Genomic DNA, 9,402 nt, shown 5'->3' with positions numbered 1-9,402 from the left:
TTCTCCAGGACAGAATCTAGTCTCTGGGGGAATCTCCTCAGCCTTTGGGCTAGTATGGCCACACCCTGTGCCCTCTCCTTCCACCTGGCTCCAAGCCTAGCTTCTTTAGTTTCTAGTTTTCCACTCCAGCATTTCACCCACGCTCCCCACTCTTCCTCTCTGGGCTTCAACTACCTTCTACTCATCTATTAGAATGTGTTTTTTCCTCACAAAGTGTCTAGAGAGTTGGTTCTCAACCTGTGGGTCACAGCCCCTTTGGGGGGTTGAATGGCCCTTTCACAGGGGTCAAATATCAGGTATACTGTATATCAGATGTTTACATTATGATCCATCTAGCAAAATAACAGTTATAAAGTAACAACAAAAATAATTGTATGGTTGGGGTCACCACAACATGAAGAACTGTATTAAAGGGCCATGGTGTTAGGAAGGTTAAGAACCACTGTTTTAGAGGTTTCTCATGGTATTTCTCCCCTGAATTTCCATAGCACCTTTTTGTTCCTGAGTGGTACTGCTGGCAACCTATTTATTGCAATAGCCCATTTCTCCACAACTGTGTTGTCTCTGACAGGGAATAGGCCCTGCTCCACATCTGCCACCACTGCTTCTGGCCCAGCCTGCAAATGCAGGGGCTTCGACAGAGACTGATAAACCATGGAAAGAATAGATGAAGGGACTCCCACCTCTGTACTCATCCAAGTCAGTATTTTGAAGTGCTTACCTACATCATGAGTAGATTGAAAAACAAAACAATAAATAAAAAAAAAAAAAACACTTGCATTCCACAACTCCAGAGAAGTAAAGGGAATCTTCAAGTGCTTACAAGAAATCTAAGAAAAAGGGCATCCAAACAAGCCAGTCTTGATGCTGCACACCTTTAACCTCAGCACTCAGGAGGCAGAGGCAGATGGATCATTAAGTTCAAGGCCAAGCTGGTATACAAAGTGAGTGCCAGGACAACTAGGACTACACAGTGAGACTCTGTTTCAAAAAACCAGAGAGAGGGGCTGGAGAGATGGCTCAGCGGTTAAGAGACCTGGCTGTTCTTCCAGAGGACCTGGGGTTCAATTCCCAGTACTCACATGGCAGCTCACAACTGTCTGTAACTACAGTTCTAGGGGATCTAACACCTTTACACCAATGCACATAACATAAACTTAAATAAACTAATTAAAAAAAAAACAGAGAGAGAGAGCACCAGACCAAATGGATTAGGAAAGAGAAAGGTGACAGCCTACAGCTGTCTGACAGCAAATACTGGAGCTAATGGTCAGGAGAGTAAGGCAGGCCAGGCAGGCCATGTCTCCATGCCTTTCCCCAAGCAAACCTGAGGGAGCTAAACCTGACAGTCACATCGATCAGAAATAGATTTCTTTCTAATGTGGCCCAGCTCCTAGCTGAAGAAAAAGTGAACTTTCACTGTTGAAGGTGTTCCCCAACTGGGGCCCCCAGTTCCCCACCTGGGGCCTCCAGTTCCCCACAGATAACATAAAACCAAATATAGGTTTATATGGAATCAGTACACCTGGAAATAAGTCACCAGAGAGCTAGCACAAGTTGAAACAGACATAGATACCCTAAAGACTTCAGATACTAGAATCTATATGAAGTACTTAAGGAAATACACAATGAAGCCGGGCTTGGTGGTGCTCACCTTTAATCCTAATGGTTGGAAGGCAGAGGCAGGTGGATCTCTGTGAGTTTCAGGACAGCCAGAGCTACACAGTGAGACCCTGTCTTGAAGAAATAGAAAAAAAAATGAAGAAAACAAAAGAAATAAACAATGGAACTTCATGAGAAGTGATACAAGGATATCACCGGAGTGATACAAGGATAGACCAGGCCACCGAACACTAGTGATACCAAGCAGCTAGGTATAGCTTGTATGCTATAAGCCATTGTTGAATAGGGAGGGAAACGGATAAAGCACTTATTGCATTAGCATGAAGACTTAAGTTCAAATCCCCAGCATCCATGTAAAAACCTGGGCATGGCCATGGACAGCTGTAATCCCAGCATGAGTAGGGCAGAGAGAGAGGCACTGAGATTTGCTGGCCACCAGCCTAGCTCTAGGTTCAGTGAGAGATTCTGTTTCAAGAGAATAAGGCAGAGAGTGGCAGCGAAGGACACCCGATGTCATCCAAATACATGTGTCCACCCCTCATGTGTGCGAACACATTTTGCTTTTCAGATCTCTTCTGGAACTGGTAATTGTATCAAATATCTCCTTGACCATTGCATACCAGCCGTCATTAATACTCCCTTCCCTATGACATCATTCCTAAGCCATTTACCCATTATCTTGCCTGTGTATAGTGTTTAACTCCACTTGATAAGGTATCTTTCTCATCAGGCCCAGAGTTTCTCAGACACGAGCACATCTGCAATCCAGATCTCAGGGCCTCACCTTAGCCATAGCTTCTACTTCCAGGGCTCTGTGGAAAAAGTCTGAAGATTTGCCTTTTTGTTTGTTTGTTTTTAAGACAGGGTTTCTCTAGCCAGGTGGTGGTGGCACACGGCTTTAAACACAGCACTCAGGAGGCAGAGGCAGGTGGATTGCAGTGGCATCTGGCCTTGCCAGTATATTTGTGTTGGTCCCAAACTTTGGGTGTGACTTCAGGTGTTAATGCAAATGGAAAGAGGGAAGCATGCTCGCTCTCTCTCTCTTTCTCTCCCTCTCTCCCTCTCCCTCTCTCTCTCTCTCTCCCTCTCTGCCTCTCCCTCTTCCTCTCCCTCTCCCTCTCCCCCTCTCTCTCCCCCTCTCTCTCTCTGGCTTTCTTGGGTTGCAGATCAAATCATAAAACACTCACTTATCATTTATCTTGGGTCTGGTGAATTCATTATCCCTGCCTTCAGTGGATGTCAGTAAGTTTGAGGCCAGTCTGGTCTACAAAGCAAATTCCAAATCAGGCTCCAAAGCTACAGAGAAACCCTGTTTCATGCCCTCCCCCCAAAAGACAGAGTTTCTCTGTGTAACTCTGGTCATCTTGGAATTTGCTCTATAGACCAGCCTGGCCTCGAACTCAGAGATCTGCCTGCCTCTGCCTTCCGAATGCTGGGATTAAAGGTGTGCGCTGCTACCACCCCCGGCTTGAAGATTTACCTTTCTAGAAAGTTCCCCAATGATGCTGGGTCAATGATTCAGAGACCCCACTTCGAGATCCACTGGCCTTGATGACTCTGGGACTTCCGTATTTAGGTCACTGCTATATCCTAGCACCTAGAACATCGTGTGCTATAAATGTTTGTCCACTCAGAGTCTCATTCAACCACCTTGGGAAAAATTACTGTTGCTACCCATGCCTTACACGAGGGTAACAGTGTCAGAAAGGTTAAGCAGCTTGCCTCTGTGTACATAGCTATTGAAAGTAATATGATCCATAGAAATGGGCTGAACCAGGGCTCAAACCTCTGTCCATAGCCATGAATTATACTCTTCATCACATCACACCAGCTCATCTCTAGCAGGCTGGAGTTCAGTGAAGACAGCCTGCCATGGAATTCATGGAAGAGGAAGACTTTTGGTGACCCAGCATCTGTAGGGGAAGTTGAGAAGTAGACGGGAGTGAAGGGACTGAAGGCACCCCAGTTGCTATGAGCCTGTAGATTTCTTCTAAGGATGACCACCAGGTGGCAGGATTGTTATGACAGGAAGCAGCCCGCAGCTGCTCCGGAGTTCTGATTGTGTGGCTCACCGCCATTTCTCTGGACATCAGATTCTCCTCTTTTCAAGAAGAGGTTGGAGCTGTGTAATATCCAAAGAGCCCTTTCAGCTCAGCTGTAAAAACATCAAGAAGGGTTTGGAGAGATGTTTCAGTGGTTAGGAGCACTTGCTGCTCCTGCACAGGAGCGAAGTTCTGCTTCTAGTGCCCACGTGGCAATTCACAATAGTCCATAACTTCAGTTCCAGGAAATTACACATCCTCTTCTGACTTCCACAGTAATTAGTGACACATGTGGTGCACATACAGAAAAGCAAGCAAAACACTCATGCACGTAATATAAAGATAAAATATTGCCTGGTGGTGGTGGCACATGCATTTAATCCCAGCATTTGGGAGGAAGAGGAAGGGGGATCTCCATGATTTCAAGACCAGCTTGATTTACAGAATGAGTTCCAGGACAGCCAGGGCTACACCGAGAAGCCCTGTTTAGAAAAACAAAACAATATATATTACAAATATATGTAACATGTTTATTTATTTTAAGGGGATTGCTGGGGAGATGATGGCTCAGTGGTCAAGAGTACTTGTTCTTGCAGAGGACCTGAGTTTGATTCCCAGCACCCACATGGTGATTCACAGCCATGGATCCAACCCCATCTCCTGACCTCTGAGGGCACCAGGCACACATGTGGTGCACAGACATACATACACACAAAATAAAATAAATATTTAAAAAATTTTAAGAGAGAGCTATAAGAGACAGATGAAGCCAGAGAAATTTAAATCTTTCTTCTCTTGGACTGATAAACTAGAATTAGCACCAAAAGAAACATAATGCAGGGGTAGCAAGATGGCTTAGTGGCTACAAGCTCTTGCCTCACACCTGACAGTCTGGGTTTGAGCTCCAGAACTCACAGCAGAAGAACTAACTCCCAAAAGTTACTGTCTGACTCCTTCATGTGCACACAGCACATGTGCACCTTGCACTTGTACACATGTAATAAAATAAAACTAAAAATAAAACGCTCAAAACTACAAACACAAAAGCAAAAAAGTGTGTGCCTGAAATCCCAGCTCAGTAAGTAGAGGCAGGAGGACAGAAGTTGAGGCTGTAAGACCCCCGAAAGCTCAGGCCTCCAATACCTCAGCCCAGGACCTCGGCCACCCCAATCACCATGTGGAGGTGGAAACTTGATGCAAACTGCACGAGCCTTTATTATAGTTGTTTAACAAGCTAACCCCATGTTAGCTCGGGTCTTTCATTCACCCACCATGGCGGATGGCTAGGAAAGACAGCTCAAACCAGCTGCATAGAGACCTTGTAGGGCAGCGTAAGGGGAGTGTCTAGGGGTACGCACAGGCTCAGGATTGGTGTGCCTCCAGGCTTAGAGGGCTTGCCCTGTGTTGATTGGCCAACTGGTTGTTATGGCCCATAAGCCCTCCCAGGGTGGTTGCTATGCTCTGCGTGTCCTTGCTGTGCACTTGTTTGTAAAGCACACCCAGAGCTGTAAAGCATAGCGCCACCAGCTAATTTCTGATTGGTTCCTTGCCACGAGGCAGGCGTCTGACCTCTTAGTGACTAAGACAAGGTCAGACAAACACGTGTTCAGCTGTTATGGCTGCCGAAATGGGGAGCTGATCCCTTTAAGGCTAATCCCAGCTACACAGTTTACCCAAGGATAGACCCTGTCTTACAAAGGTCCAAGGAAGGGCTGCAGGGATAACTCAATAGGTGAGGGCGTTTCCCACCATGTCCACATGAGTTCAACCCTGGGAAACACGTGCAGGGAAGAAAGAACCAATTCCTTCAAGTTGTTCTCTGACTTCCACAAGTGCACTGTGGCATTCATACACCCCCACACATGTACACATATACAATCAATTAATCAACCAATGTTTAAATCCCAAAGTACAAAGTGACATTGATTTTAAATATTGTTTTAAAGATTTATTGCTTACTCTCTGTCCTGCTCTGTTCTTCCATTTCTCTCCTCTCCCTCTCTAGCTCTCCTGCCCTATAATAAACTGGTTAATGTGCTCTCTATAAAAAAAAAAGATTTATTTATTTGGATACAGTGTACTGCTTGCATGTATGCCTGCAGATCAGAAGAGGGCACCAGATCTCATTATGCATGGTTGTGAGACACCATGTGGTTGCTGGGAATTGAACTCAGGACCTCTGGAAGAATAGCCAGTGCTCTTAACTGCTGAGCCATCTCTCCAGCCCCCAGCCAGTGCTTTTAACTGCTGAACTCCAGCCCCTTACAAATATATTTTATGTCAATATATAATCAATATAATTTATTATTGCAAATTTAAATCATGTACTTTTGAGATGGGATGGGGGTCTCTCTGTTATGGTTCTGGCTGTCCTGGAACTCTCTATGTAGAACAGACTGTCCTCAAACTTACAGCTCTCTTCCTGCCTCTGCCTCCCAAGTGCTGGGATTAAATGCATTTGTTACCACAACAGGCTAAGTTTTAAATTTCTGACTTCATTTTATTTATTGTCATTCTAGCATAATCTTTCCCTGACAGTAGGTGCTTATGACATGTAGTCAGTGGGGTCTGCTGGCAGGGATTCCAAGCAGGGACTGCGGAAGCTGGGAACAGATAGGCAGGCTTGTGGGGGCAGGAAGGAGGCCTTGAAGCTGCCCTTCTCCCCCTCGTGGATCTGGCAAAGTTGAGCTTGCCTGGCAGAGAACCAGAGAGTCTGTAAGGAAGGAATCATGATCTCAGGGAAATCATGTTTGTGCAATAAATAACAGCTTAAGGGCTGGGGGTGGGGGGTAGCTCAGTGCATAAAGTGCTTGCCTTGCAAGCATAAAGATGATTTTCATTAACAAAGAGATAAGCTGTGGGTTTCACCTGGGCAGCCTCTGTCTCCACGGTGCTCTTCAGAAGCTGGGTGTCCTATGCTGTGGGGGTCTCTGTCTCCATGGAATATGCAGTGGCGGAAGAGCTTGGAACAGAAGGTCTGAGAGGGGCAGAGACGAACAAATGATGAGAGTCATTTCAAAGACTTGTGGGCCTACTTGCTTCATTCTGCCTCCCAAGTATCTCCCCTTCTCTAAATAGGCTGGTGAAATGGCTGAATGGCTAGTTGCTGGCTGATCTTTCAGAGGGCCCAGGTTCAATTCCCAGAACCTACATTGTGACTCACAACCATCTGCAACTCCAAATTCCAGGGCATCTGAAGCCTTCTTCTAGCCTGCCTGGACACTGGGCACGTATATCCACAGTTCTACTGTCCCTCCAACTCTCTGGGTAGCATGCAGGAATGAGGCATGGAGATGTTCTGAATCCTAGAAGCAGGAGGTGGCAGACATCTTGGGTGGCTGCTGGGAAAGTCACTTCAGGACCCAACTATAGCTGTTCCTGTGCCCTATCAGCTGGGTCTATGCTTTGTCTGTGAGGCCCCTCTTTCAGCCCCCATTTCCTCCAATCATTGTTTTCCTGTCGGGCAAGCATATGGCACACCTGAGTTCTTTATTAGACCCCTACTCCTCTCATCCCTCACGCCTGCTCTCAGACCTGCACTGTCAACGTCACCAGTGATTGTGTGGCCAAGTCTGACAGGCATTCTCTGTGCTTGCTGGCTTGCTCTCTGGGCAGTATTTGACATGGGTGACCATTCTCTCTTCTTTATGAGGACTCCTGAGTGTGCCCAGTCCCATCCTCCTCAATATTCAGGGCTACTCTTCCATCCCCTCTCAAGACAGAGGATCCTTTCTCATGGTTCCGAAGGCCATCTGCAGGGTGACAGCTCACAGATGTCCTGCTTGTTCTTCTCAAGTTTCATTGTGGTACCCATCCTCCATTGTCTGTCTACTTCATGTTCCAAATGTGTACATGGCTGTCACAGCAGAACCTAGCTGGAACAAAACTCTGGGTCCCACCTATTCCCACTGTCCCAGGTCTCCCCATCTCAGGGAGTGCCATCACCACACACCCCCATCCTCCCCTCCCTTGCCCTTCCTCTCTTTCAAGACACCCCTCCCCCAGATCTCTCCATCTCTAAACCCTGGCTCCCTCTCTAGCCCTCCTTGGACCTATATACCACCATACATCTACTTCCAACATGAAGCAGATCCTGGACCTTCCCAGCCAGTACCCCCAGTAGCTAGAATTGTTTGTTTGTTTTGTTTTGTTTAATAATCCATCGGGGACTCAAGGCTCAAGATTTGGATTGGTAATATCCAAAACCTCTCCCTACTCCCCCCTGGGTGGCTTGCTGCACTCAGACACACAGCACTTCTTTCTGTTCCTCAAATGTGGCAAGGACATCCTGCTTTTATACACAACATCACGGTCTCCATCATTCAAGCGAGAAAACTCAGTGGGGTGTAGATCCCACTTTCTGTCTGTTGTCAGACACGGTGGTACTCACTTGATCTGGCATTCTTCCTCCCTTCCTCATTCCGCTGAGCCTATTACCATCAAGGTCCTCCTAGTAGCTTCCTAGCTTGAAAAACGTCTGATCTCCACATCCATTTCTGGTCCCTGGAACCGCCACAGCCAGTACCTGATTCCTGCACAGACTCAACTGTCACACCACCAGGACTCCTGTGACTCCAAGGGCCTCTGGGGCCTCCTGACCCTGCTTCCGGTCCATTTCAGGGCTGGTATAGAATTACTGCTTCACCAGTATTGTTGGATGAATGAATCCCAGAGGAGAGATTCAGGAAATTTTCAGAGGGTCATGCCTTCTTCCTAGTTGCCAGATGGCGTCCCCTGCTGGGAAAAAGTTGGGGAGGCTCAGGTTGTAAACTGCTTGTTGAGTATATATAGCTCTGGGAAAATCCTACCTGTGGCCTGTACTCAGCAGCCCCTTCAGTTGGATGGGAATGAACAGCTTCTCTCTCCCAGAAACAGTATGGCTACCTAGAGGCCTTTCCCTCCATAGCCAGTCTCCCCTTTGGCCATCACAGCTGTGCCATGAGGCCCTGCGGCTATTTCAGATTCTCAGTGGGGCCAGTCCTCTAAAGCACAAGTTTAATAAAGGCCTTCTCCAGCTGCCTGCAGAGTGAAACCAAAGGCATGTGGATGGCTGGGGTAGCCATGATGGTCCCCTGGCTCTTCCTTTAGTCACATCAGAACCCAGTATCACTATGGAGTCTTTGCTCTGGCTGCAACATCCACCTAGAGCTTGCTTTCCGCAGACAAGTGTTTTAACTGTCTTACCTCCTTCAAGCCTGCCCTTGAATCTGACTTTGTCAGCCAGGCCTATTCACTTCCCGTGAACACAGCAACCGGTCCCAACCTGGCTTCTCCAGCATCCTTTTCTTTTTGTTGTGACACTTACCTGTCTGTAACATATAATATAATTTGCTTGCTTTCCTGCCTCTAAGATATACCTTCATATGAATAGGAACACCGTGGCCCTATGCATCCCAAGCACCTGGATCAGTACCAGGCACAAGTAGTTACTGAGCAAACATGTGACGAGAGGAAGACATGTTCACTTGCCTGGGGCAGATACAGGGCTAGAGCCCAGGCCTGTTCCCTCCCTCAGAAGGACATCTTTCTGTGCCTAGACAGATGGCTCTGTTAAGAGAGCTTGCTGCTCTTTCCAAGGACCTGGGTTTGGTTGTCAGCACACATGAATGGCTCACAACCACCTGTAACTCCAGCTTCAGGGAATTGACATCCTCTTCTGGCCTCCTTGGCCTACCTACATACATGTGGCACATACGAATAGAAATAAAAATAGATTTTTCTAAAAATTGTGCCTATT

This window comes from Cricetulus griseus, chromosome 2 (assembly GCF_003668045.3).
Source record: "Cricetulus griseus strain 17A/GY chromosome 2, alternate assembly CriGri-PICRH-1.0, whole genome shotgun sequence".
Classification (NCBI taxonomy): domain Eukaryota; kingdom Metazoa; phylum Chordata; class Mammalia; order Rodentia; family Cricetidae; genus Cricetulus; species Cricetulus griseus.
Note: the sequence above shows the minus strand (reverse complement) of the source record.